The sequence below is a fragment of the Microtus oregoni genome, unplaced genomic scaffold (genome assembly GCF_018167655.1).
Source record: "Microtus oregoni isolate MIOR12 unplaced genomic scaffold, Mior012 000046F_ref0000063, whole genome shotgun sequence".
Lineage (NCBI taxonomy): Eukaryota > Metazoa > Chordata > Mammalia > Rodentia > Cricetidae > Microtus > Microtus oregoni.
In genome coordinates, this window is record NW_024543220.1 from 8,492,501 (window position 1) to 8,502,002 (window position 9,502).

The window sequence follows — 9,502 nt, forward strand, 5'->3', positions numbered from 1 at the left end:
GGCGTGCGATCGGCCGAGGTTATCCAGAGTCACCAAAGCCGCCGGTGCCCGCCCCGCTGCCGGAGCCGCGGGGGAGCTCACCGGGTTGGTTTTGATCTGATAAATGCACGTGCCCCCCCCCCCCCGCAAGGGGGGTCGGCGCCCGTCGGCATGTATTAGCTCTAGAATTACCACAGTTATCCAAGTAGGAGAGGAGCGAGCAACCAAAGGAACCATAACTGATTTAATGAGCCATTCGCAGTTTCACTGTACCGGCCGTGCATACTTAGACATGCATGGCTTAATCTTTGAGACAAGCATATGCTACTGGCAGGATCAACCAGGTAGGAGCGTGAGCTAGCCGAGCTAGTCGAGCGAGCGGAGCACACGGAGGACGGAAAACCCTCGTGGGCAGGGAGGGAGACGAGAACTGCGGACGGTGGCCGCCCTAGGGAACGACGGGAATCCCCGGAGACCCCAGACAGACCCCAGACACACACCGCCGCAGGGAGCGAGCAGCGCGCGCCTGATGGGACGCGGACAGACGAGCGGGAGGAGAGCGGGAGGAGGGCGGCGGGTGGCCGGAAACCGTCTAGCCGCCACGAGACGGACCGCGCTCCTGCACGACACACCGCGCCTACTGACCACGCCGCGGCGGGCGCCCCCCCCCCCACACGCGGCAGCGAGGCGCAACGCCGGGGAGAGCGGGATGACCCCGGACCCGCTCCGGGCGGGGTCGGGAGACCGGGAACTGGCCGGGCGGGAGACGACACACCGCGCCAACGGGCTTGGCGGGAGAGACGGACGGCGGCTGCCCCCGGACGAGAGGCGGAGGCAGAGGGGACCGGGATGCCGCGAAAAACCGGGCCGCGCGCGTGCTCGCAAACGCGGGGGAGAGGCGAAAGGGGGAAGAGACGACGACACGCGGACGGTCTTCCCCTCGAGGGACGTGAGGGGGGGACGCCGCGGCCCACGACGCTCGGACGGGCCCAGACCTCGGGGACGGGGAAGAGTCATCGACCGGAGCCCCCGCCGCCGCACCGGAGGAAAAAAAAGCACGCAAGTGGGGGGTATCTCACCGCCAGGCACCCAACCCGGTGCGGTGGCAGTTCCCCACACAAGACGCGCCTTCCCGGAGGATGACGACGACGGGGCCAGAAGAGTCCCCAGACGCACCTCGGCCGGCGGACCCACCGCCACGCCGCAGACGACGGACGTCCGCTAAGCCTCCTTCCCTCGCGAGGTTCCTGAAATGCGCAGAGCCTGCCTGCCTCTCGCACCCTCTCGCACGGACCCACCGCCGAAGGAAGGCCCTCCGTCGGAGACGGGCCCCGACGCGTCTGGCGACGCGCCGGGAAACAACCGACCGCCGTTCTCTCCAAAGGCCGCACCCGAGAGAGAGGTCACGACCCCGCAAAGCCAGAACCGGATCCCCGACCCCGAGGAGGGACGGGTCAACCGCTGCTCCCCAACCGTGGGAACGCTGCCGGGGAGGGGGAGCGAGGCGACCTCCACACGGCACACAACACGAGCGACGCACGCACACGACACGCGCGGCGAGGCCGCGGTCTGCGGGAACCGCAAAGACGGGGAAGCGCGGGAGGGACCGCTCGCGGCGGGCACGGACGGTGGACGGGTGGGGCCCGGGAGCCCACCGCCACCCAGCCCTGCTCTTTCCGCTCGGCTCCACGCCCCAACCGAGGCGCGTACGCACCCTCGGGGGAGCGGGGGAATCGGGGTCCCGCAGCACTCAGGCGTGCGCGCACGCGGCCCCTTCGTTCCCCACCACGGGTAACACATCCCAGGCTCCGACACGGCACGCCGGCTTCACGACACGCTCTCTTGCCCCGCGTGGTTCCTCCCCGGACTCGGAGCGAGGAGGCGTGGGCCGCAGCGGGTGACACAAACGCTCGGGTCTTCCCCCCCCCCCCCAAAGACGGGACACGGCGAGGGGAACCCGGCCAAAGCGCGCATCGGGCGGTCAGGGCGTGCCGGGGTGACCCCAAGCACGCCCTCTCTCATCGGATCGCTAGAGAAGGCACTTTTTCTCACTGAGGGCGGGCGGGACGGACCCGGCCCGACGAGCCTCCGGCCGCGGCAGCGCAAGAGCAGGGGAAGCGACACACGCACACCGCTCGATGATCTCGAGCGCGGCGAGGCGGGGGGTCTGCGGTATCGGTAAGGCTTTTTCTTCCTTTCCGGGGCGCACTCTTGAGCGTTCGCGGACAGGGGGGACCGGACGGAGAAAAAGCATACTACACAAGAGGTCCACCGAGAGCCAGGCCTGCCTCTCCAGCAACACCCACCGGGTCTGCACCAGGCGGGGAGGCATTCTTATAGTCCATCATCGACAGACCACCTTTAACGGTGAGAAGAAAATGAAAAGGCCGGCCGCGACCGCTCAACACCACCCAACGGCTCACCGCCTACGGGAGAAGGCAGGCGTGGTGGGCCGCTCGCCGGATCTCACGAGATGGCCGTGAGAGAGCCATCTTACCGCAGCGAGCCTCTCTTACCGCTCGCCTCGACCCCCTTACTTGATCCTCAGGACCACACACCTCGCAGAGGAACACCGCTATAGGCTCACGTGAAACAAAGAGCGTGTCTGACAGATCGGTGACAGGACTAGGTGGGCCAGGGGCTTCTGCAACCATTAGGGCATGGTGAGAAGGAGGGACCGAGGGGGACCGAGGGAGGGAGGGAGGCGGCAACGGCAGTTCCCTGCCATCTAAGTCTCCTTTCACCATGGCCACTGCTTGCTTGCTTGCTTGTGGTTCTTTTTCTTCACCCCACTCCCCACAAACACACCCTCAGCCCACACTTCTCAGACTAAATACCGAGTCGGAGAAAATTAAAACAGCCGTGGAATAGTTTTTTTAAATAATAATAATAATAATAATGAAATAAAAATAGTTTTTAAAAAATCCCACTCTAATTTCATTTCCGGGAATAATATCGTCATAGTGATGTGTCACTTAGGGCAGAAAAAATAAACAGGTCACTTTAGTCATTTCTTGGAGAGGGTCTGTTTCCCCACCACGATGGTTCGCACTTGCTGAGTTGCTGAAGATGATCTCCTGATCCTCGTGTTTTCAGTTTCTGGGTGCTGCTGACATGACAGACATGGGCCCTCACACTCGAGTTTATGAGACACTACTGAGAGCGTGGAGCCCATAGGACAAGGCTCTGGCTTTCCCTTCCCCTCCCACATAAGCCAGATAAATAAATAAATAAATAAATAAATAAATAAATAAATAAATGCCCAGCAGCAGAAGCATGAAAGCAGCTTCTCAGACCCTTTAGAGCTCCTGAGTACTGCGGTTACAGTCATGGCAGAGGATATGACTAGGCCAGGGCTCCCTTCACAACCACCATCCAGGCCTGCCTTCCTTTTTTAAATGCCAATTTACTAAAATTTTAGCTATTTTTAATTGCGTTGGGAGGCTAGAAATTTTTGGGCTTTCGGGAGAGGGCAGACATATGAAAGAAAGGAAGAAAGGAAGGAAGGAAGGAAGGAAGAAGGATCAGAGCAGTGAATATACAGGTACACAGTCCTTACACCATTGTTGACTGCAGATAGAAAAATAAGAGGAAGAAAAAAAAAATAGAACGTCACCAAAAGGACAGCCTGGTCTATAAAAATGAGTTCCAGGACAGCCAGGGCTATTCCATGAAATTGGCTGAGTTCAAATCAGCAATTTCCCAACTCCAACAAGAATGTTTACTACAGGAAAGGCAACAGACAAACACATCAAGGAAGGCCAGGGGAGCTGTAGACACACCCTTCACACCCTTTGAAACTTCTCTGTCCCAAGCTCACAGAGTTAGGAAAGGAAAATAACAACACGTCACTGAAGTCATTCTTAGGCTAGGCCTCCCTTCACAACCATTTGAAAGGATCAGAGCACTGAATATACACACGCACGGTTATTACACCAACGTGGACTGGAAAGACACCTAAACTAACAGAGACACACACACACACAATCCATAGCATTTGCTGCCTAGCAGATAAAATGAATGCCAGTGTCAGTAGGCACACCCTTCACACCCCTTGAAACTTCTCTGTTGCAAGGTCACAGAGTTAGGAAAGGATCTTGATCTTGAACTTTCCTTAATAGTGAGTCTGTGTGTGTAACACACTCAAGCCAAGTGCCCCTCAGAGCTCATGGAAGACAAAACAGAGCTCTAGAATAAGAGAGACGGGGGGGGGGGGTCACTCAAGAAAATGAAAGTAAAACCCTACACAAACCCTGACACACAATAAAATCAGTCCTATGAGGAAATTTGTAGCTCTAATTGCCTACTTTTTAAAAAGACTTCTAACCGGGTAATGGTGGTACACGCCTTTAATTCCAGCACTCGGTCTGGTCTCCAAGAGCTAGTTCCAGGACTGACTCAATTAGAGAGAACTAGAGAGAAACCCTGTCAAAAAACAAACAAAGGAATAAAGTATTACATAAATACTTTATGGAAGAATAGATGGACAGATAGACAGGCAGACAGACCCACACCCCATCTTCTGTCTTCTGAAGGTACCAGGCTCTCTCACAGGGGTCAGGCACAAACGCTGGCAGATAAAATGAATTCCAGTTTAAAAACCATATAAAATCTAATAAACTTGAAAGACACGGAACCAGAAAGAAGAGAAATCGGGAAGTTACCATTGAAAGCATTGGCACAGGAAACTACTTTCAGACACTCTGAGAATTTTGCACACAGGCAGGCAAAAATACTAATAAACAAATAAATGATCAAATTAGATCATCAGGCAGTCACCTCACCTGCCTCAGAAATTTTATAATGAGCTATTACAGCAATTAGTATACGCACGTCTTACCTGAATCATTGCCCTGGAAGTCGTCCTTGGTGATTGGCATATGCTCCCTGAGAGAACACACACTCCTTCCAGGAGCCTTCAGTTGATAGTGAAGTGCTGGGTAGATTCAGGTGTTGGTGAACTTACTGGTCAAACGTTAAGTACTTTGATAACATCTGTTGATAAGATTTTAAGGCAAAGCAAATCTCACTGTGATTGCTTAGTCACACAGGTGGGAGGGGTTTTCAGGACTTTACTCACATTCCTTTAAAAATATTTCCTGGGATGGGTGTGGTAGCTATGCCTTAATCCAGACACTGAGAAATTCGGCCTGGTGTACTTAATGAGTCCTAGAATGCTGGGGATAAAGCGTTCTGGATCCCCTGTGTTTCCTAGCACTTGGGAAGCAGAAGCTTGTGGAATTTGAGGCCAGCATGGTTTACAGAGCTAGTTTCAACACAGCTGTTCCCCAGAGAAACACTGTCTCAAGGGATAAAAATGCTTCTGGGCTGGGCTTGGTGATATATAAACAGAAACTTAAAAAAACAAACAAACAAGCAAAGCCAGTGGTGGTTGCTCACGCCTTTTATCCTTGCACTTGGGAGGAGCAAGTGAGTTCAAGCCCAGCTTGGGCAAGCATGTGGTTCACCTACTGAAAAAAAAAAAAGGCAAAACATTTATAGACATAAAATAATAAAGTGATGGTGGAGGAAGAAAGCACATAAGGTACATATCCAAGCTTCAACCAAGTTATTAGAAGCATTATGGGCAGAAAACCCAGAATTTCTATTTACTCAACTAGGGCCATAAAATTGTCAGAGCATGCAGCCAATCAGAATTATCGGCAATAGCCTAATTTACATGGAAAGAATTGCTTGATGGGAAATGGTAGGCAAAGGTGTTCACCATAACCGTAAAAGAACTCCCTCTGCATGGATATCCAGAGACCAGCAAGTCTCAATAAACAGCTAGGTTATTTTTTTAATCTTTTTTTGTTTTTGTCTTGTTTTGTGTTTTGTACCTGTCTTTGGAGCTTGTTCTGTAACTAGTTCCATATAGGCCAAGTTGGTCTCAGAGACAGAAATCTGCCTGCCTCTGCCTTCTGAGTGCTGGGATTAAAGGTGTCTGCCACCATCACCCAGTGTCCTTTTTTGAGTTTTACATAAGAGTAAAGTGTACCTTCATTTACACTTCTTATTTTGAATTTAAATGTTAAGTTTTCAAATCTACTTTTAATGATATCTAACTTATACTCTATAACTTAGTTATAGATCTAAACAAAATAAATGGAGACTTTCTATCCTGATATTATCTCTTTAATGAACTTTATAGTTTCATGTACATTGGTGTTTAGCCTGCATGTATATCTATAAGACAGTGTTGGATGTTGGATTCCCCTGGACTGGACTTAGAGACAATTGTGAGCTGCCATGTGAGTACCGGGAGATAAACCCGGGTCCTATTGAAAAACAGTAAATTCTCTTAATTGTGGAGCCATCTCTCCAGCCCTAACTGGGTGTTTGTTTTGGTTTTGGTTCTGTTTTTGCTTAGTAATAGTATGAGATTAGCTACTTTGGCTTCCAAAAAAATCGTATTTTTTTTTTAAACTGTGCTATGGTGTTTTCCCAGGGGTGTCTGGTCCCCTGGAAATGGAATTATAAACAACTGTGAACTGCCTTTTGGGTGCTAGGAATTGAGACCAGGTCCTTAGGAGGAGCGGTCAAATGTCCTTGAGCCTTGAGCTGTCCTGCAGCCCTAGTTACATTTTTTTTGAGACAGGATTGGTCTGTGTAACAGTCCTGGCTGTTCAGAAACTCACTTTGTAGACCAAGCTTCCTTGAACTCACAGAGAACCACCTGCTCGTCCCTAGTATTGGGATTTAAGGCATGTGCCTGACCTACCTATATTTTTATCTTAATGTTTCAGTCCCTTTTGTTCTTTTTTTAAAAGATTTATTTCTTATGTATACAGTGTTCTGTCTCTATGCTTGCTGGCCAGAAGGGGGCACCAGATCTCATTTACAGATGGCTGTGAGCCACCATGAGGTTGCTGGGAATTGAACTCAGGACCTCAGCAAGAGCAGCCAGTCCTCTTAACCTCTGAGCCATCTCTACAGCCCCTTTTGTTTTTATCTTCCTGGTTGCTCAGAGTTCTGAGTTTGTCATAACCATTCTCTTAGCATGACAAAGTTTGATTTCTCACTCTGCAGGCAGAAGGGACACACAGTATAATATATGCTATGACGTGTTCATCTTGGGTGTCAATTACTGAAAAATGTATTTTGGAACAGATTTCTTTCATATGTATTTAGCCTAGAGCTATTTATGTGGACCAGGATGTCCTACTCCCTGATACCTGCCTGCCTCTATCCTCCTCCTCGAGTTCTCCAACTAATAGTGGGCACCACCATGGCAGCCGGTTTCTCTTTGGTGTCCTACAATCACAAACAATCATGATCCTATTTATTCAGTATAACATATACCATTGATTGTGGGATTCAGGATAATGACTACAATTCTAACACAACTTTTAGTTGGGTATTTGGAGAACAGTGTCACATCGGACTAGACAGAAGTCCCTGGCCTGAGCTGTCTAATGATATTCAGCCACCTGGTTTCCCTAGAATTTTCAGAGATCTGAAAGACCTTTGGATTTTTGCCAGGTAGAGGGGTGAGCATGAGCCTCAATGGAGAACAAATGTGCCTTTATTTTAGAGTTAAGGTTGGATTTCTTTTTGGGAGAGGAAACTTGCTTTCTTGTGGGCCAAGGCTAATGTGGGAGAAGACACTGCTCAGGTGCACCAAATTTTTCCTACCACAGGTGGTATGTTACACAGTACCTGGTATGAACATCATTTTCACAGGACAAGCACATAACAACCTTTGGCCAGAAGAGGGAGCCACAACACGATTGATCATATACTTACCCTCCATCAACCAACAGTCTATGAACTTATTGGAAAATGAATTAATGCTGGTCTAAAAGAAAACAAAAAGAAACATATTGATAAAGTGAATCTAATGATATTGTATACTCATCTATGAATTCCTTGATCAGCCATCATCAGAGAGGCTTCATCCTGCAGCAGATAGGAACAAACACAGACCGACAGCCAGGAAGTGCACAGAGAGTGAGAGGATATCTCCATGAAATCCAAGAACTTAGAGGTCAGGGAACCCCATGAAAGAGGAGTTGGAGAATAGTTTATGATACTGAGGGAATGGTGGACACCAAGATAACTAAGTTCTATAAATAAGCATGAGCAGAGCTCATGGGATTTCAGAGTGGGTCAATGAGTGTGGCTTTGGGCCTTGTGCCTTCTCTTGGGATCTGACACTACTATAAAGGTTAAAAACTGAATTGTCACTTATACCTGCTGGGAGAGAGATAACCACTGTTCTCCAGTAGGGTGACCATTAATATCAGGACAAGCCTCGTGTTGTTTCTTCACAGCGACAGAAACCATGATTAAGGCATTAGATTGGCCTTGTTGGAGGAAGTATGGCCAAGACTCAGCCTTGTGTCCATTCACTTCCTGCTGCCTTCTAAACAAAATGTAGCCAGCACCATGTGTGTCTGTATGCCAACATGCTCCTGCCATGATAATGGACTAAACATTTGAAAATGTTCAAATAAATAAATGTTTTCCTTTTAAAAAGTTGGCATGGTCATGGTGTCTCTTCATATAGAAACCCTAACTAAGACAGGGGATATTTCTTTCAAACCACCATACTACTCACAAAGTAAAAACTAGTTGTTTCTGCAGAGTATCACTGTATATAACAACCACTGTTAAGGAGACACCCCATGCCCAGCAGTAGATGGCCAAGACAAAAAGAACTCAGGGGCATTTTGCAGGTTGCTTGTCTCATAATGATTTGTCCAGGCATTTTTTTTCTTTTCTCTCTTTCTCTCAAATGTTTTGCATATGTATTATGGTCTCTGATGTTGTACATTTTATGGGACTTATAAAAGTGTGCTAATGTATCTATGGGTATTTTTCCTTATTTTTCTTTGTTTTTTACATGCTTTTCCTTGTTTCTCTGAGAAACAGTACTGGCAGTCCTGGAACTTACTCTGTAGATCAGGCTGGCCTTGAGCATCTTTTGCGTAGGAATATCCTTTGGGTGGGACCAGGCAGGATTGAGTATCATTTTGGGTATATACTCAAAAATGGTATTGTTGGGTCTTGAGGTAGGTTGTTTTCCTAATTTTTAAGAAGGATTTATTTATTATGTATACACTGTTCTGCCTGTATCTTGTATATGTCCCTGCAGGCCAGAAGAGGGCACCAGATCTCATTAATGGTGCTTGTGAGCCACCATGTAGGTGCTGGACTATAATTCAGGACCTTTGGAAGAGCAGTCAGTGCTCTTAAACTCTGAGCCATCTCTCCAGCCAGTTTCCTAATTTTCTAAGAAATTGCCATAATGATGAGTGGTGGTGCACACCTTTAATCCCAACCCTGGAGAGCAGAGGCACAGGTATCTCTGTGATTTCAGGGCCAGCATGGTCTACAAGAGCTAGTTCCAGGACAGGCTCCAAAGCTACAGAGAAACCCTGTCTCAAAAAACAAAAAACAAAAGCAAACAAATAAAAATCGCCATACTGATATCCAAAGCAGCTGTACCAGCTTGCACTCTGGCAATGGAGGACTTTTCCCATTATCACACATCTCCTCAGGCATGAGGTGTCATCCATGT

The 9,502-nt window shown here is 49.0% G+C and overlaps 1 pseudogene; it reads right to left on the bottom strand.

Moving 5' to 3' along the window:
- LOC121435741 overlaps nucleotides 1-326 on the bottom strand; it is a 1,867-nt pseudogene extending 1,541 nt beyond the window's left edge.
- Between the last annotated feature and the right edge of the window lie 9,176 nt (nucleotides 327-9,502).